The sequence below is a fragment of the Anomaloglossus baeobatrachus genome, chromosome 1 (assembly GCF_048569485.1).
Source record: "Anomaloglossus baeobatrachus isolate aAnoBae1 chromosome 1, aAnoBae1.hap1, whole genome shotgun sequence".
In the NCBI taxonomy this organism is placed as follows: Eukaryota; Metazoa; Chordata; class Amphibia; order Anura; family Aromobatidae; genus Anomaloglossus; species Anomaloglossus baeobatrachus.
The window spans coordinates 143,943,660-143,970,588 of record NC_134353.1 but is presented as its reverse complement, the minus strand read 5'-3'; positions in this window follow the sequence as shown (position 1 = coordinate 143,970,588).

Below are 26,929 nucleotides of genomic sequence, written 5' to 3'. Positions count from 1 at the left end.
TGTAATGAATAGAGATGAGCGAACCGGTCGCGGTTCGGCTCGAGGTCGGTTCGCCGAACGGAGCTCCCGTTCGAGTTCGGTTCGTCGAACGTTCGATGAACCGAACTCGAACTGCATAGGAAACAATGGCAGGCATTCACAAACACATAAAAACACCTAGAAAACACCCTCAAAGGTGTCCAAAAGGTGACAAACAACTCACAACACAACACAAACACATGAGAAAGTGACAAGGACATATACTCATGCGAAAACAAAAGAGCTGGACAAGGAAAAAGAGGAGGACACACAGATATATGAGTATATGCAAGGGAACATCGATGCCATTACTGTGCAACTTGAGCCCTGCTCATTTTAGGCTTCCAATCTGAATAAATTGCCTGAGATTGCCACGTACGCCTTGGGGATCTTGTCGTGTCCTGCAGCCAGCGTTCTCTCGGAACCTGTCTTCAGTGCTGCTGGGGGTCTGCTGGCAGATAAGCACACGCGTCTGTCCACTGACAATGTGGACATGGCTCTCAGAGGACTTTTCTTCCCCTGGGTCAGCCAGGGGAGGCGAAAGGCACGCGTATTTTTGAGAGTGCTTCATGCAAAGCATCTTTTTCATTTTGAAAAGGGGCATCAACTAATGTCAGTCAAGTGGGGTGTGTGTGGCCCAATTAGTGGCAACAAGGGAGACTGTGGTTGGAGACCCCTCGCTGTGTTTCTAAAAGAACCAAGATGAACAAGTCATGGCTCTCAGAGGACTTTTCTTCCCCTGGGTCAGCCAGGGGACGGGAAAGGCACGCGTATTTTTGAGAGTGCTTCATGCAAAGCATCTTTTTCTTTTTCAAAAGGGGGGTCAACTGATGCCAGTCAAGTGGGGTGTGTGTGGCCCAATTAGTGGCAACGAGGGAGACTGTGGTTGGAGTCCCCTCGCTGTGTTTCTAAAAGAACCAAGATGAACAAGTCATGGCTCTCAGAGGACTTTTCTTCCCCTGGGTCAGCCAGGGGATGGGAAAGGCACGTGTATTTTTGAGAGTGCTTCATGCAAAGCATCTTTTTCTTTTTCAAAAGGGGGTCAACTGATGCCAGTCAAGTGGGGTGTGTGTGGCCCAATTAGTGGCAACGAGGGAGACTGTGGTTGGAGTCCCCTCGCTGTGTTTCTAAAAGAATCAAGATGAACAAGTCATGGCTCTCAGAGGACTTTTCTTCCCCTGGGTCAGCCAGGTGACGGGAAAGGCACGCGTATTTTTGAGAGTGCTTCATGCAAAGCATCTTTTTCTTTTTCAAAAGGGGGGTCAACTGATGCCAGTCAAGTGGGGTGTGTGTGGCCCAATTAGTGGCAACGAGGGAGACTGTGTTTGGAGTCCCCTCGCTGTGTTTCTAAAAGAACCAAGATGAACAAGTCATGGCTCTCAGAGGACTTTTCTTCCCCTTGGTCAGCCAGGGGACGGGAAAGGCACGCGTATTTTTGAGAGTGCTTCATGCAAAGCATCTTTTTCTTTTTCAAAAGGGGGGGTCAACTGATGCCAGTCAAGTGGGGTGTGTGTGGCCCAATTAATGGCAACGAGGGAGACTGTGTTTGGAGTCCCCTTGCTGTGTTTCTAAAAGAACCAAGATGAACAAGTCATGGCTCTCAGAGGACTTTTCTTCCCCTGGGTCATCCAGGGGACGGGAAAGGCACGCGTATTTTTGAGAGAGCTTCATGCAAAGCATCTTTTTCTTTTTCAAAAGGGGGTCAACTGATGCCAGTCAAGTGGGGTGTGTGTGGCCCAATTAGTGGCAACGAGGGAGACTGTGGTTGGAGTCCCCTCGCTGTGTTTCTAAAAGAACAAAGATGAACAAGTCATGGCTCTCAGAGGACTTTTCTTCCCCTGGGTCAGCCAGGGGACGGGAAAGGCACACGTATTTTTGAGAGTGCTTCAAGCAAAGCATCTTTTTCTTTTTCAAAAGGGGGGTCAACTGATGCCAGTCAAGTGGGGTGTGTGTGGCCCAATTAGTGGCAACGAGGGAGACTGTGTTTGGAGTCCCCTCGCTGTGTTTCTAAAAGAACCAAGATGAACAAGTCATGGCTCTCAGAGGACTTTTCTTCCCCTGGGTCAGCCAGGGGACGGGAAAGGCACGCGTATTTTTGAGAGTGCTTCATGCAAAGCATCTTTTTCTTTTTCAAAAGGGGGGTCAACTGATGCCAGTCAAGTGGGGTGTGTGTGGCCCAATTAGTGTCAACGAGGGAGACTGTGGTTGGAGTCCCCTCGCTGTGTTTCTAAAAGAACCAAGATGAACAAGTCATGGCTCTCAGAGGACTTTTCTTCTCCTGGGTCAGCCAGGGGACGGGAAAGGCACGCGTATTTTTGAGAGTGCTTCATGCAAAGCATCTTTTTCTTTTTCAAAAGGGGGGTCAACTGATGCCAGTCAAGTGGGGTGTGTGTGGCCCAATTAGTGGAAACGAGGGAGACTGTGGTTGGAGTCCCCTCGCTGTGTTTTACATGATTATCGAAGGGCATGACATGCCTAAGAGGTTGAGTTTCATCATCTGCAACTTGTTGGCAACAGAATGGCTGCCTTTACACCCTTTTGAGACCGAGGATTTTCGAGACCTTATGCCCATTGCAGTGCCCCAAGAGCCGATGGCCAGTCGTCACTCCTTCTCCAAGAAAGGCGTGCCCGCGCTACCACAGTAGGTCGCACACAACCTCACCGATTCCTTGAGAAACTCTGTGTGTGACAGGGTGCATTTCACTACAGATACTTGGACCAGTAAGCATGGACAGGGGAGTTACATGTTGCTGACTGGGCACTGGGTAACTATGGTGAGAGATGGAGAAGAGTTTGCTGTACAAGTCTTGCCGTCCCCACGACTTGTGTGTCAATCCTTCCTCTGTATGTACATGTTCCTCCACTGCTTCTGCCTCCTCAACCTCGTGTGGGTCTTCCACCTCGGCCCAAACCCTGTGTGGTCAGTCCACCCTTCCTTGTAACTGCGCCAAAGGAATCCCACACACCTCCTTACTATGCTGGCATCAGAGCTCAAGGCCATCAGGCGGTCAAATGTTTACTTGGAAATGTGAGACACCGCTGAGGAATTGTGGACGGTTAGCTCTGGAGAGTGAGACCGAGTTTCATCAATGGTTGTCTCCACTCAACCAGCAGCCAGGGAAGGTCGGGTGCGGCAATGATGTAAACCAGTCTGCGACCCTTCTTCAGGGCAATGTGGCACACGTGCCTTGTATGGCTCACGTGTTGAACCTGGTTGTCCAGCAATTTTTAAAACACTATCCCGGCCTACATGGCCTTCTGACCAGGGCACGGTGTAATGCCTGCCTGGATCGACACACTCAGATGGGCTGTAAAGGATAGGCTAGAGGCAAGCCACTCACCAAGCTGGACACCCAGAACCCTGAAACCCTTTAACCCCTATACAGTGATTTGGAATTACACAGGGCCCAAGTTGATCAATACCTGTGGAAGGCTGCAGTTCCAGAGAATAGTAGTCATGCAGGGTCAAAAACATTAATTGAGGAAGAGGAACAGAATGGGACGGCCAGGACTTATTCAGAAAACAAGCAGAGGTGAAATGCGGATCGGCCAACGAGGTACATAAACAGCAAGCAGGAAAAGTAGTCAGGTAACAAGCACACAAACTCATAAAACTGAACTGGGGGTAACAGTAACAATAGGTTCATAGCTTTGTCTGGCAGTGGTCTGCAGACAGGAGGGGTTTAAAAAAGGGTGTGGTGTCTTCCCATTGGTTGTAGCTGAATGATGGTACTTCATCTGTGAGATACCCACCACCTACATTCAGCCTGTGGTTCTGTATCTGTCAAGGTAACGCAACCCAGTGGGTGACCATAACCTGCGTCCACCTGCGCCGCAGGCATCGACTCCTTTCCCATCATCACCACTATGCACGAAAGGAACACGTTGTCACCTGGCGACCGGAGTACAAATTGATTGATTGGACTACGTTGGTGACTTAACAGCCGTGTGCGGCAATGATGCAAACCTGTCTGCGGCCCTTCATCAGGGCAATGTGACACACGTGCCTTGTATGGCTCACGTGTTGAATCTGATTCTCCAGCAATTTTTAAAATACCATCCTGGCCTACATGGCCTTGTGCATTGGGCACGCTGCTATGTGCTCACTTTCATCCTTCACACCCAGCAGCTCAACAACTTTCATCGCTCCTGACGTCTTAGGGTCTGGCGGTTAAACGCCGGAAATGCGATGTTCCGACACGCAGGAATTGGAATCTGCACATGTTGCAGCGTCTGTGGCAGCACCGCAGAGCACTGCTGAAATACGGTATGATGTATACCCTGGGCTAACTTGATCCAGAGGTGGTGCAGATCACGCTGCTGGAGTGGTGTCAGATCAAGGACCTATGCACCCTTCTACACAGTTTACAAATGTCGACGAAGATGTTTAGCACTAGCGATGCCATTCTCAGCGTGACAATTCTGGTCATCTACAAGATGGAGCACACTGTAAGCATTATTCGGAGTCAGGTGTTGGTCCAAGAGGAAGGGGAGGAAGTACAGGAGGAGTCATATGCAGAAGGGATAATAAGATGTACAAGGTCCATACGTTGAGCGGCACCTAGGCGGCAGTCATGGTGGGAGATAGGGATTAACAAGGGCGCATATTATCAGCAAAAATTGTTGAGGAAGGTGCAGGAGCCCATGAAGAAATGGAGGACGAACTTGCGATGGGCATGGAAGACTCAGCAGATGAGTGAGAGCTTGCTCACATTTCGGTTGTGCGAGGTTGGGGGGAGAGGGCAGAGGAAGGAGGCACAATTCTCACCTCTCTGCCACCAACAAACAAAGGACTTGGTCCTCCTGGATGCACAAGACACATGAGCGCCTTCTTGCTGCACTACCTACAACATGACCCTCGGATTGTACGAATTCGAAGTAATGCTAACTACTGGGTTGCCACTTGCCACACTGTTAGATCCCCGGTACAAGACAAAATTTGGCGAAATAATTCCAGCCATAGAAAGGGACGCACGTATACAGGAGTATCTGCAGAAGGTGGTACGGATTCTTAGATCTGCTTTTACAGTAAACACCAGTGCTAAACAGAGTGAATCTCAACGCTTTGTCATGGATAGGAGGAAATGGGCTTTTACTTGTCCACATCTGAGGGACCGAGGGCTGGCTGCTGGGCTGAGATGGCATTGAGTACGGTGTCCCTGCAGAGTTGCACTTTTGGTCATATACCAAATGAGTTGAAAAAGGACAAATGCTGGTGGAAAGGGGAACAGGTGTGTTGGAAAGGGGAAAAAAGTTTTTGTCCGTGGGTTTGGTGGTTAAGCAAAAGTAACATTTGATGAAGAAACACCATCTGTTACGGTGGGACTGGCAGATTTGGATAAGGTGGTATATACTATGTTATCGGTATATAACGAAAATTAATAAGAAAAGAAAGAGAAAGGTATATATCCCCATCAGCAGTCAGTGTCCACCGTGCTCCCAGATGGAAAAGGAGAGGTTGGCAACTGGAAGGTTAGGTGGAGGATACAGATCTGTGTGGCTATGAAACTAATAGTTGCCTGAACCGAGTTAGACGCCACTCGGATCTTGAGACTGGGAGCCATGTTAGCGTCACAGGGTCCACATGCCCCCCCAGCCCAGGAACTCCCTGTTAACATCACAGGGGCCATTGAGTATGCTGACTGTGTGCACTGGGGCCACACCTGTGGACAGCAGGCGCATCAGCAGCAGCAGGCCTGTTAATGCCACTGGGCTGCACAAGCAGGACTTGTAGGACAGGAGCTGGTCTTAACCGTTCTGCGTTACCAACTGTGGTGGCGGCCTGCATCGACGCCCTATCCCTGCCTACCTCTGGCCTAAAGCCGCAATGGGTTCAACACATGGAGGTGTGCTCTTTCGGAGCATAATAGAAGACTGCGCACCTCCTTGTTGGTTCCAGCCCGTTTTATAACCTGGGTCCGCCCCAAACCAGGGTGGACCACAATGCACCTCCTGGAGACAAAAGCACAGTGACACGTCATGAGTGGCATAACTAGCGTCCTATTTGGAACCGCAACTTCAATAATGACCTCATGGCTGCCACGACACAAACACCTCACCAGTCATCGTCTGACCATCAATAATGAGGTGACAAGTCATAGGGGCGGGCCTCTGCAAGACATTTGGGAGTGGCCTGGCCACATCGTCAGGACACCTGATGCCCTGTGGTCTATATGGGCCCCCCCACATCAGGGGCAGGGCCAAAGAGTTCATTAACGGACCTAGTTTCTGATGCAGTAAGTGCCTGAGCATGGTCAGTTGCATGAAATAGAGTCTCTGAAAAAAGACTATCAGCTTTAGCATGGTGTCTCGGCACAAAACAGGACTTAGACCCGGCACGGAATGCAAGTACCTGTGCAAAGAGGCTTTTCACACTAAGTGTGGGAGCATGCGCTGTATCCCGAAATGAAGACTTAGCGTCAGGAATGGCACAGTCAGGCTGAGCATACTCACTAGGCGAAACACTGAAGTTAGGATGCAGCTGGGGTAAATCGGCACACGCATGCGCACTAGCTGCCTCTCCACACTTACACGTGGAGGAGAAATTGCTCTTCGGGTGTGGACTTGGAGATGCTGTCTATGAACAGAAGGAAAAGATAAAGGAAGCCTCACTTTCTATCCCTACGAATTATCAAATGCAGCAATGAATTCCCTGAGTTTGCTATAACATTAGCGTAGCAAAATGTGCATGAGGGTGTCCTGCACAGGTGCTAGAAATAGCTTGGCACCAGTGGGACAATAATGAAATACAACATCCAGTTCTATGATGCCACTAAATGGCAGTATTTTTTGCTATCATTATAGCTTATTAAAAACAGAGCAGGAGGGTGTCCTGCACAGGTGCTAGAAATAGCTTGGCACCAGTGGGACAATAATGGAATACAACATCCAGTTCTATGATGCCACTAAATGGCATTATTTTTTGCTATCAATATAGCTTATTAAAAACAGAGCAGGAGGGTGTCCTGCACAGGTGCTGTACATAGATTTGCACCAGTGGGGCACTAATGGAGTACAACAGCCACTTCTTGTATGTCACTAAGTTTACTCAATTTTTGGTATTATAAAGTCTTAGTAAGTAACAATGAGTTTGAGTGTGCAATGCAGGCAGACGTGCTGCAAATATCTTTGCACTAGTGGGACAATACAGAAGTCCAACAGCCACTTTTAGGATGCCACTAAGTTTCCTCAGTGTTTGCTAGTATAATGGCTTAGTAACAATGAGTTTGAGTGTGCAATGCAGGCAGACGTGCTGCAAATATCTGTGCACTAGTTGGACTATACAGAAGTCTAATAGCCACGTTTAGGATGCCACTAAGTTCACTCAGTGTTTGCTAGTATAATGGCTTAGTAACAATGAGTTTGAGTGTGCAATGCAGGCAGACGTGCTGCAAATATCTTTGCACTAGTGGGACTATACAGAAGTCCAATAGCCACGTTTAGGATGCCACTAAGTTTCCTCAGTGTTTGCTAGTATAATGGCTTAGTAACAATGAGTTGGAGTGTGCAATGCAGGCAGAGGTGCTGCAAAAATCTTTGCACTAGTGGGACAATACAGAAGTCCAACAGCCACTTTTAGGATGCCACTAAGTTTCCTCAGTGTTTGCTAGTATAATGGCTTAGTAACAATGAGTTGGAGTGTGCAATGCAGAGGTGCTGCAAATATCTGTGCACTACTGGGACTATACAGAAGTCCAATAGCCACGTTTAGTATGCCACTAAGTTCACTCAGTGTTTGCTAGTATAATGGCTTAGTAACAATGAGTTGGAGTGTGCAAAGGGCAGGAGGGTACAGTGGCAGGGTTGTGGGTCTCTGGGTAGAGGAAAGGAAGCCTACCTTTCTATCCCTCCTTATGGTTAAATGCAGCGAGGAAATCCCTGACCTTAGCTACACAGACACTGTCATCTTGTGTAGCTGTTAAACTCTGTTTTCAGGACCTGTCACCTATGGCTCTGACCCTGCCGATATGAGCCCTTAAAAGGACTGATAGAAAGTGCTATCCCTATGCTGTCCAACGCTGTGTATGGAGCGTATACAGCTGTATCGGCGATAGGAGCTGCGCCAGTGATGTCTGACACCAAGGACGCAGAAGAGATAATGGCGTCCAGACGGGCAGATACTCGTTTTTATAATGCAGGGACATGTGACATGGACATCCTATCACACATGCCGTTGCTTCTCTGGCTAAAAGTCCACTTAGCTGTGTGTGTGTCTGGGATTGGCTGACATGCTGGCCCTCCCCACTACACGCGCGCGCTTAGGGAAGGAAGACAAGGAAAAAAAAAAAAATGGCGATCGCCATTATACATACAGCAGTGATCTGAATGCGCTGTTCCCGCACACTATACACTGAAATGTCATAATAGTGTGAGTCACAGAGTGACTTACACTATTACAGCGGAAAGCCAGCTAGGAATTAGCTGTTTTTTTTGCTGCTAGAACCGTTCTCGAACGTTTCTAGAACTATCGAGCTTTTGCAAAAAAGCTCGAGTTCTAGTTCGATCTAGAACAGCCCCCAAAATCACTCGAGCCGCGAACTGGAGAACCACGAACCACGAACCGCGCTCAACTCTAGTAATGAAGCCAAATATTTGAAAATTCTTTTTCTTTTTGTCTTTCAGAGTACTCTGCTGATTTGTTGGGTTTTTATGCAGAAGATACGATTGTATAGAGTTTTAAGGTTTTGGTCTCCAACAGATCATTGTTATGAATGTCCATAGAGAATATCTTTTCTTTTTTTGTAAGCTACGTTATCTGTTTTATCTACTAGGGCAGTTACCACTCGTTTACCCTACACCCCTTTTCCCAGAATGGTAAACTCTGATGATGGGGAGGCGGTTACAGTTATTCCACCTAATGCTTTTAAGTGGTATCTGGCTGTCACACCACACACAATATTTGGAATTTTCAGTCACCTTCATTACACTGACCTCATGTATGATGTACCCTTCATTTTAACACAGTGCGATTCCCAGACTAATGCTTGGTTTCCTTGTTGTGTGTTGCCTGCAGCAGTAGGGCTCCCAGACTGGCAGGCATGCAGCTACCTTTTACTCATCTGATGCTCTTACTATGCTTAAAGGGAAGGTATCGTAAAAAAAAAAAAGATCACTGAAAAAATGTAAAGTAATAATGTTTTAATGTTTTGTTTAAATATTATTATTTGTTTTTAATTGAGCAAAATATAAACATTTTTTTAAAAGTTTGATATTTTCCACTGTTAAACACTAGGGGGAGCAGCTTCTGAAAGCCTACAGAAATCCCACTGTAGATATATATCACATTACAGCTGCAGTAAAGTGGGTGGAGTCTGCTCTCCTGTGTGTGATGGCACGCCTCCCCCTCCTAATCTGAGTGTTTACAACAGATAAGAGAGAATTACATGTAGGGACATAGTGCAGAGCCATTTTGTTGGTGACCAGAAATGTCTAAAGTGTCACCAAGGACAGTAGGAGTATCACACAGGATAGGATTAGATACATGGCTCAGCAGACAGTATCACACAGTATAGGATTAGATACACGGCTCAGCAGACAGTATCACACAGGATAGGATTAGATACACAGCTGTGCAGATAGTATCACACAGGATAGGATTAGATACACAGCTGTGCAGACAGTATCATACAGGATAGGAATAGATACACGGCTCAGCAGACAGTATCACACAGTATAGGATTAGATACACGGCTCAGCAGACAGTATCACACAGGATAGGATTAGATACACGGCTCAGCAGACAGTATTACACAGGATAGGATTAGATACACAGCTGTGCAGACAGTATCCCACAGGATAGGATTAGATACACAGCTGTGCAGACAGTACCACACAGGATAGGATTAGATACACGGCTCAGCAGACAGTATCACACAGGATAGGATTAGATACACAGCTCAGCAGACAGTATCACACAGGATAGGATTAGATACACAGCTGTGCAGACAGTATAACACAGGATAGGATTAGATACACGGCTCAGCAGACAGTATCACACAGGATAGGATTAGATACACAGCTGTTCAAACTGTATCACACAGGATAGGATTAGATACACAGCTGTGCAGACAGTATCACACAGGATAGGATTAGATACATGGCTCAGCAGACAGTATCACACAGGAGAGAATTAGATTCACGGCTCAGCAGACAGTATCACACAGGAAAGGATTAGATACACAGCTGTGCAGACAGTATCACACAGGATAGGATTAGATACACGGCTCAGCAGACAGTATCACACAGGATAGGATTAGATACACAGCTGTGCAGACAGTATCACACAGGATAGTATTAGATACATGGCTCAGCAGACAGTATCACACAGGACATGATTAGATACACAGCTCAGCAGACAGTATCACACAGGATAGGATTAGATACACGGCTCAGCAGACAGTATCACACAGGATAGGATTAGATACATGGCTCAGCAGACAGTATCACACAGGAAAGGATTAGATACATGGCTCAGCAGACAGTATTACACAGGAGAGGATTAGATACATGTGTCAGCAGACAGTATTACACAACAGAGGATTAGATACATGGCTGTGCAGACAGTATCACACAGGATAGGATTAGATACACAGCTCAGCAGACAGTTTCACACAGGATAGTATTAGATACACAACCTTGCAGACAGTATCACCGGTACACACACAGGTACTCTCATGCAGTGGCACACACACACACACACACAGCAGCGGCGGAGGGAGGGGGTGTCATTAGAGACGGTAACGGCGGGGGGGAGGGGCAGCGGTAGCAGTAGCGGGGGCTGGGGAGAGCGGAGGGAGGGGGGAGGGGAGGGGAGGCGGCCCGTAATCACACATCCCGGCGGTTAACAGGGGTATAATGTAGCAAACAGCATATGCTGTGAGCTCCACAATGATGGTGCTGATCTCCTCCCTCTGCTGTGATCTGGACAGCCCAGGGGGCGCGTCCAGGTCACAGCAGACGCCCACTGTAACGTTACTGATGGGGTCGAATCACTTCCACTGTTCTCTATGCACAGGGGCTGCCATAAAGAAGTAACTGTTGTTACACACACAGCAAATCCATGGCAGCCGCCAGTGCTTCCAGTAAAATTAGAATTAAATAAAAACTAAATAAGCGGTGATTTTTATTTTGTATTAGAAATACTTGATTTCATAATCACTATTTTTAATTCGAAAATAAAAAAACGCAATACCTTACCTTTAAATGTGTCTAGCAATGACAGTCTATGAAGCTAATATTGCAGCAATTTCACTGGGGCTAAGCGAAGCCCATACCTGACTGTTGTGCAAAAACAGTATGCATACTGTGTTCTAATTGATGCCACTGTCCTGCTGTCTACCCATAATTTTTGGAATTGTGAAGACTCCAAGATGGGTCTCCAAGTTTATTCTTGTCTGTAGTGGCAGGGATCTTAGAGCAACAAGCCTAGACCTGTCACTCATCCATCCTCCTACCTCTTGATTTGAAAGCTGCAAATACTGTGCCAGACCCTGTGTGGTGCATGGGCCATACCTGACTGCAGCGCTAAGAAACTCTGGGTACTGACTCCAAGAATGGGTCTCCAAGTTATATCTTGTCCGTAATGGCAGGGTTCTCATAGCAACAAGCCTACTTCTGTCACTTATCCAATGTTTCTTATATTAATAGTCTAACAAGTTAATGGCTGTGCCACAACAGTGTGGCTCAACTGTAAAATGGTTTGAGCTGTTTGGTAGCCTTTGTGCCCCCATAAACGTGTTGTCTATGCCTTTTATTTTGCTTCCCATGGAATTCAATGGATTCGGCTAGGTTTGTCGAACTGTTCGGTGAACACAGGTTAGCTTGGCAAACCCAAACTAAACCTCAACTGGTTCACTCATTTATACTCATTACTCCAGTCCAGCAATTTTCTAATGCTGAAGTGCTTGTCTTGAGTAACGAGCATAATGGAGGTCAAGGATACTTAAACATTTTTCTGTGAGAGTGTGAGAGCCCCTCAGATCTGTCAGGAGAACTGGAGAAATCACTGCCTAGGGGAAAGAGGAAGCATAAAAAATTGTTGCGGAGAGACAGAGAGCGAGAAACTCAGTCTGTGACCAGCCACAAGATTATCATACCCCTGAAAAAATCTGTTCTGCAGGTGGAACCTGCACTTTCCAGTTTGTGACCTACTACAATATTTTGACATTTCTATCCTGAAATCCTCTGTGCTGCTGGAAGTCAATTATCCTTCCACTGTGTAACTCTCATTCTTTGATCAGCCACAAGATTATCATACTCCTGAAATGCTCTGTACTGTAGTTGGAACCTGCACTATCCAGCTTGTGACCTACTACAATATCTTGACATTCCTATCCTGAAATATTCTTTGTTGTCAAGGATCCCTGCATCATTCACAGTGAAACCCTCCATCTGTGATCCACCACATCGGCTTACTACTTTCCTGAAATACTCTGTTCCACTGACCTCCTATAAGACTGTAAAGTTCCTCTGCTGAAATACTCTGCGCTGTAGAAAGACCCTTCTTCTTTCACTTCAAAACTCTCAATTCAGTACACTCCTTTCCCCCACTTTACTCTCTACATTGTATATACCTAGCATAATACCACCATAAAGTAATAAAATTGCATTGTATAGACTAGGTATAATACCGCCATATAGTAACCACATTACATTGCATTATATAGACCTATTGTGCTGCCCCAGCCGTGGATCGAACCGCTCGGATCCGTGGGCAATGTACGTTCGTGGCTCGAGGGTCTCTGGACTCGGGGGCTTGGGGCCACACTCTAAAGTAAAAGGGGATATTTACAAGGAGATGATAGTTTGGGATGCCACCCGTGGTGTGCGGTAATTGGGAGTACCGCCGCTGCCATTGTTGGGATATCCCCCTTGTTGCGCTAGTGCCCCGATTTTGGAGCTGGTGGGAACAGTCCATAAAGGCTTCGCTCTCCGCAGGTTAATTGCCGGGTTGCCTGAAGCTTCTCCCTGACCTAGGGTCCGTGTACCCGCCGTGCCTTCGGTCCCGGACCGGTGATAGGACCAGGCTGCTGACCATCTTCCTTGACAAGTCCAGGCACCTAGCCTCAATCCCCTGCGAACGGGGGTCCGACTCCTCTAGGTCCAGACCACCGCCTGCAACCTAGACAGCTACTCAGGGGAGCCACCGCTCCCTGCTTCCTCCACTTCACTCCTCCACTTCTCTACTCCTCTCCTTCTCTGACACCCCTCTGACCCCTCCCTTCCTGACCCCTAGGTGGGCGACCCTATTCCACTTAAGCCGCCCACTGGTGTGTCTGGTGGGTGTGGTGCAGGGTGTTCTTAGGATTTGATCTACTGTTGGCGGCAACACTGCAAGATGGAGACCCAGAACCATGAGGGATTTGAATACTGCACTAAGGGAAAAGAGTGTGCAGTACCCTGTGACGACCTGATAGTCCAGGGGCGTCACACTACCATAATACCTACATATAGTAGTCACAGTGCATTATATAGACACAGCATAATACCACCATATAATACTGAGATTGTATTGAATAGACCCAATAAAACATCACAATATAGTAACAAGATTGCATTATAGAAACTCAGCATAATACCCCCATATAGTAATAAGATTGTATTGTATAGACCCAGCATAATACTGTCATATAGTAATCACATTGCATTACATTATATTCACCCATAATAGTAACATTACCTACATATGCTATGTGACCGTTTCACTCAGATGTAGCACAGTTGAGATGGTTAGATCTTTCTAGAGTAGAGACAGTCAGGTGTAGCAGAGCATAGATGGTAAGTGATGCTATTTCTGTTTCTGCACTGCTACATCTGACCAACTCACTCAGATATAGCATAGCTGAGATGATTAGATGTAGCAGAGTTGAGACAGTCATATGGAGCAGAGCATGGATGGTAAGAGACACTAAATCTGTCTCTACTCTGCTACATCTGACCATCTCAATCAGATGTAACAGAGCTGAGATGGTCAGATAGAGCAGAGCCGATATGGTCAAATGTAGCAGAGAAGAGACAATCAGAGACCGTAGATCTGTCTCTGTCTACTAGATCATGTGAAAATCACGCATGTGCTGCTAGACACGTATTTCCCCTGCGTGTTGCGTGTGGTAAGTACGTGTCTCCGGTACGTGTGGGCCACGTGTGTTCTCCGTGTGCTATCTGCGATAACCGGTAATTTGCATACTCACGTGGTCCTTGCTGCTGTCCAGGGTACTGATCTTCAGTCTCCAGCCCTGCTGACTCCCTGCTGCTGCTGCTTCCGGCCACAGTGAAGTGAATATTAAATGACCATAATGAGCGGCGGTCGGCAGCAAGTGGCAGCAGCTGCAGAGACAGGAGGGCTGGAGAAGGTGAGTAAAGATTTGTTATTTTTTTCTGTGACACATGAGTTTTATCCGGCGTGTGTCCCACGGGACCGCATCCACACTACATCCGTGTGGTACGGGTGTGGGCCGTGTGACACCCGTGATGTCGGAGAAAACGTGGACATGTCAGCGTGTTGGAAAACGCACACACGTACAAATGGACACGGACACACGTTCCGTGTGATTTTACGTGTGTGTGCCTGCTACCATAGGGTAGCATTAGTGTATGTGTCTCCGTGCCGTCGGTACATGCAAAAACATACCAAACACGTACCGGCGGCACGGGTGTGTGTCGGAGGCCTAACTCAGATGTAACAGAGCTGAGATAGTCAGCGAAGCTACATCTCTCTCTGCTCTGCTACATCTGACTTCTCTCTCAGTCAAATGTAGCAGAGCTGAGACGGTCAGATGTAGTAAAGCAGAGACAGTCAGATATAGCAGAGCAGAGATGGTCAGAGAAGTACATCTGTGACGCCCCTGGACTATCAGGTCGTGACAGGGTACTGCACAATCTGAATAGGATAACTGAAGTGAGCACTAATATATATATATATTATGAGTGCAAGCCAAAAAATACATACTATACAAGGATAAGGCTGCACATCAAACTTACATAATAGTATAATGCCTCAAACATATGGAAAAATATTGGAATATACAATGAAAAATGCTACTTGCTAATTTGAACATGTGAATAATGAATTGCATACCTGCCATGAATATTAGGAAAAAGGAGATATTTAGCAATCGCATTGATCAATGTAACTGAGCCCCAAGACCTCGTCAAGGTATATCTCTATATTGGGGTCCCTAGCTCTGTGACCCTAACTGTGTGTCATCTCATTGCAATTAAAAACTGTTGTGGGTGGAGAGGGGTAACTAAGGACTTTCTTATATAGGAGGTGGAAAAAACATGGCCGAAAGGGGCGGAGCTGTGTTCACATTCAGAAAAAAACTACATATAACTGAATAGTATAACTGAAGTGAGCACTAATACATATATATTATGAGTGCAAGCCAAAAAATACATACTATACAAGGATAAGGCTGCATATCAAACTTAGATAATAGTATAATGCCTCAAGCATATGGAAAAATATTGGAATATACAATGAAAAATGCTACTTGCTAATTTGAACATGTGAATAATGAATTGCATACCTGCCATGAATATTAGGAAAAAGGAGATATTTAGCAATCGCATTGATCAATGTAACTGAGCCCCAAGACCTCGTCAAGGTATATCTCTATATTGGGGTCCCTAGCTCTGTGACCCTAACTGTGTGTCATCTCATTGCAATTAAAACTGCTGTGGGTGGAGAGGGGTAACTAAGGACTTTCTTATATAGGAGGTGGAAAAAACATGGCCGAAAGGGGCGGAGCTGTGTTCACATTCAGAAAAAAACTACATATAACTGAATAGGATAACTGAAGTGAGCACTAATATATATATATATATATATATATATATGTATATATATATATATATATATATATATATATATATATATTATGAGTGCAAGCCAAAAAATGCATACTATACAAGGATAAGGCTGCACATCAAACTTAGATAATAGTATAATGCCTCAAGCATATGGAAAAATATTGGAATATACAATGAAAAATGCTACTTGCTAATTTGAACATGTGAATAATGAATTGCATACCTGCCATGAATATTAGGAAAAAGGAGATATTTAGCAATCGCATTGATCAATGTAACTGAGCCCCAAGACCTCGTCAAGGTATATCTCTATATTGGGGTCCCTAGCTCTGTGACCCTAACTGTGTGTCATCTCGCCCCTTTCGGCCATGTTTTTTCCACCTCCTATATAAGAAAGTCCTTAGTTACCCCTCTCCACCCACAGCAGTTTTTAATTGCAATGAGATGACACACAGTTAGGGTCACAGAGCTAGGGACCCCAGTATAGAGATATACCTTGACGAGGTCTTGGGGCTCAGTTACATTGATCAATGCGATTGCTAAATATCTCCTTTTTCCTAATATTCATGGCAGGTATGCAATTCATTATTCACATGTTTAAATTAGCAAGTAGCATTTTTCATTGTATATTCCAATATTTTTCCATATGCTTGAGGCATTATACTATTATCTAAGTTTGATGTGCAGCCTTATCCTTGTATAGTACTGCACAATCTGCCCTTCCGTGTAGTATTCCACCTGCCTCTTTGTTCTGGGTTCCTAACTAAATGGTGTTGCCTCCAACAGCAAATCAAATCCTAGATAACACACTACACTACACCCACCAGGCACACCAGTGGACGGCTTGAGTGGAATAGAGTCGCCCACCTGGGGGGGTCAGGGAGGGGAGGTGAGGAGTGTAGAAAGTGAGTAAGTAGCCCTCGAGCTGTGAAGAGCTCAGAGGAAGTCGGGAGTGGTGATTACTGAAGGAACTGTCTAGGTTGCAGATGGTGATCTGGGCCTAGAGGAATCGGATCCCCGGTCGCAGGGGATTGTGGCAAAGGGCCCGGAACTGTCGAGGAGGACACCTGGCAGCCAATCTCTATCACCGGTCCGGGGCTGAAGGTACGGCGGGGTACACGGACCCTAGGTCGGGGAGTACCTTCAGGCAACCCGACAATTCACCTAAGGAGAATGGAGCCTTTATGATCTGTTCCCACCCGCTCCAGAATCGGGGCATTAGCGCAACGAGGGGGATAGGGCAATCCAAATCCAAAACGGTCCAGAAAATCTCAAGCGTGAGCCCTGAGAGCAAGCTCTCATACTTAGCCATAGTTGGGAGCGGGGCCCAGCTAATTCCATGCTACCGGGCCATCAAGTTGAAGTCAAACTAAGTGCCAGGAGGCAGGTCACGGATCACCAGGCAGCACCATTGGGGATGGGACCCGGACGAGCTCCCCTCAGTGGCAGCGGTATCCAGAGACTTGATTTATCCAGTTGTCAGTGTCTGCTTATGAACTGAGTGAGTACAAGAGTGACCCCTGCACCCCACGGCACCCCTCACCGAGTCCCGGGGCATCCCCCTACCCGTGGAGGATTACAACACCTTGCTTCCCCACTCCCCAAATTACCGTACACCACGCGTGGCGTCACGAACTACATACCAATTCCCCTTTAAATATTCCCCTTATATTCGAGTGGCCGCACGACCTCCGGGTCCGGCGACCCTCGAGCAACAGCAAACCTGGATCCGAGCAGCTCGGCTGCTTCCATAGGGGCGGCACACATCTGTCTCTGCTCTGCTACAGCCTTCTGTCTCACTTATGCTACATCTGACCTTCTCAGCTCGGTTACATCTGAGTAAGACGGTTAGATGTAGAACACGAGAGACAGATGTACGGTCTCTGACCATCTTTGCTCTGCTATATCTGACTATCTCTGCTCTGCTAGATCTGAGTGAAAAAGTCAGCTGCAGCATAGCAGAGAGATAGATGTAGCATCTCTGACTATGTCTGCTCTGCTACAGCTGACCATCCTAACTGTGCTACCTCTGAGGGAGAGAGTAAGATGTAGCAGAGACAATTAGATGTAGTAAAGCAGGGACGGTCAGATGTAGCAGAGCAGAGACAAATGTTGTGTCTGGGACGATCTCTGCTCTGCAACATTTGACCATCTCTGCTCTGCAACATCTAAGTAAGACAATAAGATGTAGTAGAGCAGAGATGGTCAGAAACATTCCATTTGCCTTTGTTCTGCAATACTTGTCTGTCTCACGCTGACGTAGTAGAGCTCAGATGGTCAGATGTAGCAGAGCAGAGATGGTCAGAGTCGCTACATCTGTTACCACTCTAATATTTCTGAACGTCTTATTCAGATGAACTAGAGCTGAGATGGTCAGATCTAGGAGAGCAAAGATGGGCAGGGACACTTCATCTGTCTCTACTCTGCTACCCCTGACCGTCTTACTCAGATGTAGTAGAGCTGAGAGGGTAAAATGTAACAGAGCAGAGAAGGTCAGATATTACATCCATCTCTACTTCGCTATATCTGACCATCTCACTCAGATGTAGCAGAGCTGAAATAGTTAGGTGTGGTAAATCAGAGACTGTCAGATGTAGCAGAGCAAAAAAAGTCATAGACGCTACATCTGATGTAGCGTCTTTGATCATCTCTGCTTTGCCATATCTGACCATCTCAGCTCTGTTATATCTGAGTGAGACGGTCAAATGTAGCAGAGTAGATACAGTTAAGGTGGCTTTACACGCTATGACATCGCTAAAGCGATCTCGTTGGGGTCACAGAATTTGTGACACACATCTGGCCGCGTTAGCGATGTTGTTGCGTGTGATTCATCGCAAAAACGTTCAAAATCGCTAATCGGTAACATGCCCCTCTCCTCCCAACTATCGTTGCTGCTGCAGTAGCTATGTTGTTCCTCGTTCCTCCGGCAGCACACATCGCTACGTGTGACGCTGCAGGAACGAGGAACCTCTCCTTACCTGCGTCCCGCCAGCAATGATGAAGGAAGGAGGTGGGCGGGATGTTCGTCCCGCTCATCTCCGCCCCTCCGCTTTGATTGGGCGGCCGCTTAGTGACGTCGCTGTGACGCTGAACGAACCGCCCCCTTAGAAAGGAGGCGGTTCGCCTGTTGCAGCGACGTCGCAAAGCAGGTATGTGCGTGTGACGCTGCCGTAGCGATAATGTTTGCTACGGCAGCGATCACCACATATCGGCCGTACGATGGGGGCGGGTGCTATCACTCTCGACATCGCTAGCATCGGCTAGTGATGTCGCAGCGTGTAAAGCCCGCTTTAGATGAAAGAGAGAGAGTGAAAGGGAGAACTAACCCGGGAATTTTTCAGTTCTAAAAATATCCAGCTGAGCTCGTAGTCGCTCAGCTGGGGAAATCTCAGGGTATAGTGTATTGGCTCCAATCACAGAGGGAAGCTGCTTCACTGTAACACAAGTACTCGAGCATCACACAATACTCGGCACTGCTCGTTCATTGATCGAGTGCCCTACTGCTCAATTGAGTAATGAACATGAGCATGTGTGTCTATCACTACTATTCATATATGACATAGCATAGAGGAAATAGTATTTAATAAATTTATAATAAATCTGATTAAACATTCATTCCATTAGGATTTTTTTGTATCTTGATTTAACTTCCAAAATGCCTTTCTTCTGTGTAACAAGCGCAGCTTGTCTCCTCCCTGCTTAGGTGGGGTTACTTTCTCAATGGCATAGAAATCTAGCGACTGTATATCTACTTTATGAATATTCAAAAAATGCTATGAGGTACCTGACAGGCTTCGTGTGGACTTATTCAGTATCTCATAGATGTACTCAGAGAGCCGTCTTCTTAAAGGATGTAGTACACAACCAACATATAGCTGTCCCAATGTTACTTCAAGATAGCAAGGGAAAGGGGGCTTTTATGCTGTCCCTTGTGCTAGGGGACCCTAGGCTTTTCATTACCTTCAGATTATTACTAATGGTGCAGACGCCGTAGTCGCATATGTTACTAAATTCTTGAGAAATACTGCTCTGTATTCCCCTTCCCAGGGAGGGACAGGGCAGGAGTGAGATGGTAAACAGATAAGGATAGACAAGGGAAAACTCTAAGGGGTATTTTAAATGCTGCGACATCGCTAGCGATTGCTAGCGGTGTCGAGCATGATAGCTCCTGCCACCATCGCTCGTGCGACATTTGGTGCTCGCTGCCGTAGTGAACATCATCGCTACGGCAGCGTCACATGCATATACCTGGTCAGTGACGTCGCTGTGACCGCCGAACAATCACTTCCTCAAGGGGGAGGTGCGTTCGGCATCATAGTGACATCACTGCAGCGTCACTAAGCGGCCATCCAATAGAAGTGGAGGGGCGGAGATGAGCGGGACGTAACATCCCGCCCACCTCCTTCCTTCTGCATCGCCGGTGGACGCAGGTAAGGAGATGCTCGTCGCTCCCGAGGTGTCACACATAGCGATGTGTGATGCCGCAGGAATGAGGAACAAGATCATACCAGTGGCTGCAGCGATATTAAGGAAATGAATGATGTGTCAACGGTCACCGTTTTGGAATGATTTTGCGATCGTTGATCATCGCTCATTAGTGTTAGACGCTGCGATGTCGCTACCGGCGCTGGATGTGCGTCACTACTGAAGTGACCCCGACGATATATCGGTAGCGATGTCGCAGCGTGTAAAGTACCCCTAACACAATGTGCACACACACATGAATAGACAAAGAGATTCAGGGAAAAACAAAAGCAGGAGGGTAGCAACAAAAAGGCAACAAGGGTTAACTCCACAACTGCACAAAGCAACAGGTATCACACAAGACAGTCTGGATCACCACACATCCCCAAATCAACTAAGATAAATTATGTCTGGCAATGTGGAAAGATCTGGCCAGCATATAGAGGAGGGAGCAGATGTGATTCACTTCCTCATAGATGATCAAAAGAGACTAACAAGCAGACTAACAGAGATTAACTCCTGCCAGCCTGCCTCTGAATTAGCACTCAGCAGGTTGACGCCCAGGTCTGCCTGCATCGATCCCAGACACCAGAAGAGTGATCTGGAGGAGTGTCAGAATCTGTACTAGAATCTAACAGAACCCAACGCCGCCATTCCAGTCGGCAAAGTTTGTGAAAATCTCCATGTGACACTTGCATTTTGAAAATTTCACAATTAATCACATAGATAATGTAAGTTCTGGAATTCAATCTTGTTAAAACAGTCCAGCAGGTTTATGAATTTGATTTAATTACAACATGAAACCCATTCAATATTAAACGGAAGGCCATAACCTGTTAGGACCAGGTGGACGGGTAGGCCCAGGAGGTGGATCCACTGGGCTGAACACCTCACCGAGGGCAAGGTGCCCGGTAGCCGGAGCACTACGGGTAGAAGGACAGTCCGTTCAGAGGAGTGGAGTGAAGAAGTCCCTGGGACTACGGAGTCTCTGAAGGTAGTCCGGGTGACGGAGCTCAGGTTCGGAGGCCAAGATGATGTTAGGCAGAGTCCGGAACCAGCGGAGCGAGGAGGTGGGTCACCACACGGATCCGGGGATCGGAGATGGTAGGGACTGATGGGATGGCAGACAGTCACCATTCGGGGTTCGGGATTCGTCAGGACCGGTTGGCGTGACAGGAGCGACTCTACAAGAGAGATAGGTAAGTATGGCACAAGACACAGGGAGACCTGACTCCTAACTTAGCAAACACGAAGAACAGGCCCCGCCCACTTGGAAAGGATCCCCCTATATACCCTGCACCTGATTCTTCAATATCCTGTTGGAGGACACTGGCCCTTTAAGAGAGGGTCAATGACCGCGCGCGCGCCCTAATGCGCATGCGCGAGGCCCGGGTGCCAGAAGCCAGAGCAGGGAGCGGTGCACAGGAGGCAGGAGTGCCGGGCTGGCTCAGCGTTGACGATGGGCGCCGGGAGCGGGGACCGGGCTGCCTGGAGACCGCAGGTGATGGGGCATGAAGGCTGTGGAGCGGGGGACCGGGAAGCCTGGCACGGGAGCGGCGGAGCGTGACCTGAGAGCGGAGAAGCATGGCAGGGGAGCCGGTGAGCAAGGCAGGGGAGCCGGGGAGCATGGCAGAGGAGCCGGGGAGCATGGCAGAGGAGCTGGGGAGCGTGACATAACCTAACTTAATCAAGAAAACATGACAGCAAAACAAGGTTGAAGCCTAAAATTACCATATTCATTAAAGACAATGAAAATACAGATTATGTAAGGACATAAACAGTTAAAATCAATAGGCTACAGTGAGGGGGGCAGATGTACTTACCAAAAAAACTCAATAAAAAAATGTTTTGACAGGGACATAATTAGAATTGCCAGCCATATAAATAGATTAATTATAATGGTTGGAATTAGTATTAGGTGAAATCTTACACCAACGTTAAAAAATATGTTTATACAGTATAAATTGGAAATGTCCCTTTAAAATTTTGATCACTGTTATAAGGTCATAAAGCAAAGTAAATGGTGTCACAGTATGAAGATTAAGAAAATAAGCAGTTAGGATAGGTATGGATTGGACTTAGCCTAGCAACTACAGATCCCCATAGAATATTGTACTGATCTTCTTGATCTCTCTTTAATAACATTAAATGAAGTGGTATTTATTGCTGACTGGGCTCTATACCTGATTTGCATTTAGTCACCTTTGTGATCTAAAATCTCTTGTTGGATTTGCTGCACAATACTCCATTGGGATCTGTAGTTGCTAATAAATATGGTAATCTTACTTTTCAACCTTGTTTCGTTCTCATGTGTTCTTCTTTATTAATTTGATTGTACACCATGAACAGATTAAAGTTCAGAAGTTGGAGTGTAAAATTAAGGCCACTGAAACATCACTATCTGACTTCACAAATAACGAACTTTACATCACAAGTAAAGAAAAATTCATGAAAATCTGATAAAAAAACAGAAAAATTGCCTTTTTTTTAAAAAAAAACAAACAAATAAGACCATAAAAAAAGCAGATCAGGGAGAAAACATTGCAAGGCATCAGTATCTCATAGGACACTGCAGGTAAATGAACTTACCATTTTGAATTTATCAGCCATTATTCTTAACCTTGATCAAATTAAAATATTAAAGGGAACCTGTCAGGTGCAATATGCAGCCAGATCCAGGAGCAGTTCTAGCTGTATATTGCTAATCCCTGCCTAATGGTCATGTCACACACAACAACAGCGACGACGTCGTCGCTGCTAAGTCACCATTTTCTGTGACATAGCAGCGACCTTGCTAGCGATGCTGTGTGTGACATCCAGCAACAACTTGGCCCCTGCTGTGAGGTCGCCGGTTGTTGCAGAATGTCCTGGACCATTTTTTGGTCGTTGCTGGGAGCCGGCTTCTGCGGATGCTGGTAACCAAGGTAAATATCGGGTAACCAAGACTTTACCCGATATTTACCTTCGTTACCAGCGTCCGCAGCTTCTTGAAGCCGGCTCCCTGCTCTCTGCACACGTAGCCAAGGTACACATCGGGTAACTATAAGCAAAGCGGTTTGCTTATTTAACCGATGTGTACTCTGGCTACGAGTGCAGGGAGCCAGCGATAAGCGGTGTGTGCTGGTAGCCAAGGTCAATATCGGGCAACCAAGCGAAACACTTTGCTTGGTTACCCGATATTTACCTTAGTTACCAAGCGCAGCATCGCTTCCATGCGTCGCTGCTGGCTGGGGGCTGGTCACTGGTCGCTGGTGAGATCTGCCTGTTTGACAGCTCACCAGCGACCATGTAATGACGCAGCAGCGATCCTGATAAGGTCAGATCGTCGTCGTGATCGCCGCTGCGTCGCTACGTGTGACCTAGGCTTTACTGTCCCTGCATCTAGTAGCATAAAGGGGAAAAAGTATTTTTAAAGATCTTTTATCATATGCTAATGAGACCAGCGACTAGTCGCAAGGGCATTTCTTCCCCTGGCTAGTCAGCCCCCTTAAAATGTTAGCAGGCCCCTGTGGGTGTACTAACATGCTAATGAATGTGCAGCGTCAGCGGCATGGTCGCTCTGACATCAGCTGCCACAACTAGTTTTTGGCTGAGTGTGCATTATCAGAAATCTTCGGACCTCCAGTCATGCGTACTACACCAGTTTGAAGCTGGGATGCGTACACCCGGCTTCATAGTGCACAAGACTGGAAATCCAAGACTCCTGATCACACGCACTGAGCCGAAAACCAGCGGTAGTAGCCGACAGGTGTGCGCAACCATACCTCTGATGCTGCGTATTCATTAACCTGATAGCATGCCCACAGGGGCGTGATAATATTCTAAGAGGGCCGACTAGCCAGGGGAAGTAATGCCCTTGCGACTAGTCACTGGCCTCTATAGCATATGAAATACTTTTTCAAAAGATCTCTTTATGTATGCTACTAGATGCAGGGACGGTTAGGCAGGGATTAGGAATATGTACCGAGAACTGCTCATGATTCTGGGTGCATATTGCCCCTGACAGGTTCACTTTAAATAAGGGATTCAAATTTGTACCATCAAAGGATTTTGATTTATTCGCCACTACACTTGATACTAACAAATTAAATTTACAAGATGTCTGACATTGAAACTACATTTTTATAAAGAAGACATCAGAGGTCTGTGAATCCATCAAGTGTGCCTCTTTAAGTGTAGAGCACAAATATACCAGAAATGTAATCCCATGGTATATACAGTATCCTTCAGTGATGTCATCTCTCTTGATCTGACAATTCATCTGTTTTATCTGCAGGTATTTTACCTGGCTGTGAGATCCTAAAATATCCCTGATATTCACTGAACCCAATTCACACATTTGTATCTGATTTTGCTGGTATGTTAGCTTCTTGAATACAATATCCCCCCAATTATTTGATCCTACTTCACACTTGTCTATGTCTGTCCATTTTGGCATATATCTGCTTCCCCTGGTATATAGCAATCCTAGCAATCAAATGTTCATATTAGGTTGGAAAATATAATAAAATATATAAACGTATGGCACTCCTGGAAATGAAAATTTTTAGGTGCTCGGATAGGGTCCAACAACCTATAATAAGAAAATTAATCCGGCACACAAAGTTGGCATAAAAAATTTGTAACATTTTTTGGCAAGGAAAATGTGTGAAATAATAACGTTTCGGTCATAAGATCTTCTTCAAAATTCACACTATAATATAAACAAAAAAGAAACAATATTTCAAAAATGTCAAGTTAAATGGACATTTGTCAGAAAATACATGATCAAGTGGAAGTAAACACAGTAGTCACATTATTGTTGCCAATCAAGAACAAACATGAAAACAACAAAAAAAATGCATTTTTTTAGAGTTACATATATGTACAAGACCATCTGAATAAATACAGACAACTTGCAAGGAAAAACAAACAACACAAGAAAACGGGAAACAATCATCATCCCTTAAAATGGAAAATAAAAGGGAAAAATACACTCTGTAGTATCATAATCAGTAATTACAGCAAGATCTGTTGTCAGAAGGAAAAAGAGGGGAAAGTGTAAGAGGGTAATTCTGCTAATTGTATTCTAAACAAATTAGTGCGCTTTCACGGTATTTATGATCCTAGATCCATTATTTTCTAGTTAGTTACATCCCTTCCGGTGAGGTATACCGGAGGTAATGAATGCGCAGATGGTGTCATCCATACATCTTTCCCTTTGCCTTTCAGACGCGTCACTTCCGGCCAAATTTACAAAGTTTTGATGCCAACTTTGTGTGCCAGATTAATTTTCTTCTCAAATTAGGCAGGAGTCACACCTTCGGCCAGCTCTTCTGACAGGAGCAGATCAGCTTCATGAATTTCTATGCAGCTGACGTGCTGCTGTCAGAAGAGTCGCTGGCTGGCCCGGGCAGTGCTATCCGATCCTCGCGCTAGTCCCACACAAATGTGACTCCAGCCTTAGCCCCAGTCCCTTACTTCACCCCTGCTGGTATTCTGTGACCTGCCTCCCTGTGATTCCTCCTTCCTGCTCACACTTCATCCATTTCATGTGCCCTATAAATTTGAAGACACAGGTCTGTGACTCCATCAAGTGTGACTCTTTAAATGTGCAGCAGAAATATACCAGAAATGTCCCAGGAGTGACCAGAAGGTGTGAATCGCCAATCTTCAGGTGTTACATCTCAAAACATGTTCGCTATTCACTAGTGATGGGTCAGCACTAAAATGTTCGGCAGCCCAGTCCTCCAGTCGAGCAAATGGGAACAAGTATAATGGAAGTCAATGGGAAACTTGAACATTTTCCCTCCTAGAAGGTCGAGGGTTAGGTAAATCACTAAGACCCGCAACACACATCCGTTTAATTTGTACGTGTGCGGTACGTATTTGCACGTACCGGAGACACGTACACACGGAGACCCATGTTAGTCAATGGTAGATGGCACACACACGTAAAATCACACGGAACGTGTGTCCATGTGGTAAGTACGTGTGTGCGCTTTTCTACCTGGACGACATGTCCGTTTTTGGCCGGCAGCACGCAGGCACGGACCCGCTTTAATCTATGGGTCCGTGCCTGCACGGACCGCACACGGAGTATCTCCGTGTTCAGCACGTTTCGTGCGTGTGCGTTTTTACACTAGCGATCTTATTTTTATTTTTTTTTTATTTAAATTCAGTATACTTACCTTTTTTTCTGCTGTTCTCAGTCATACTTACATTGGCGCTTGTTTTTTTTCTTCCCCCGGCTCATACCGCTCCCCGATCACCAGCGCGGCGAGGAACAGCTGTGCAGAGAATACGCGGCAATAATTACTTTGAATATGCCGGCCGCTCATTAATCAATCTCGTATTCCCTGCTTTCCCCACCCACAGATGCCTGTGATTGGTTGCAGTCAGACATGCCCCCACGCTGAGTGACAGGTGTCTCACTGCACCCAATCACAGCAGCCGGTGGGCGTATCTATACTGTGCAGTAAAATAAATAAATAAATAATTAAAAAAACCGGCGTGCGGTCCCCCCCCAATTTTAATACCAGCCAGATAAAGCCATACGGCTGAAGGCTGGTATTCTCAGGATGGGGAGCCCCATGTTATGGGGAGCCCCCCAGCCTAACAACATCAGTCAGCAGCCGCCCAGAATTGCCGCATACAT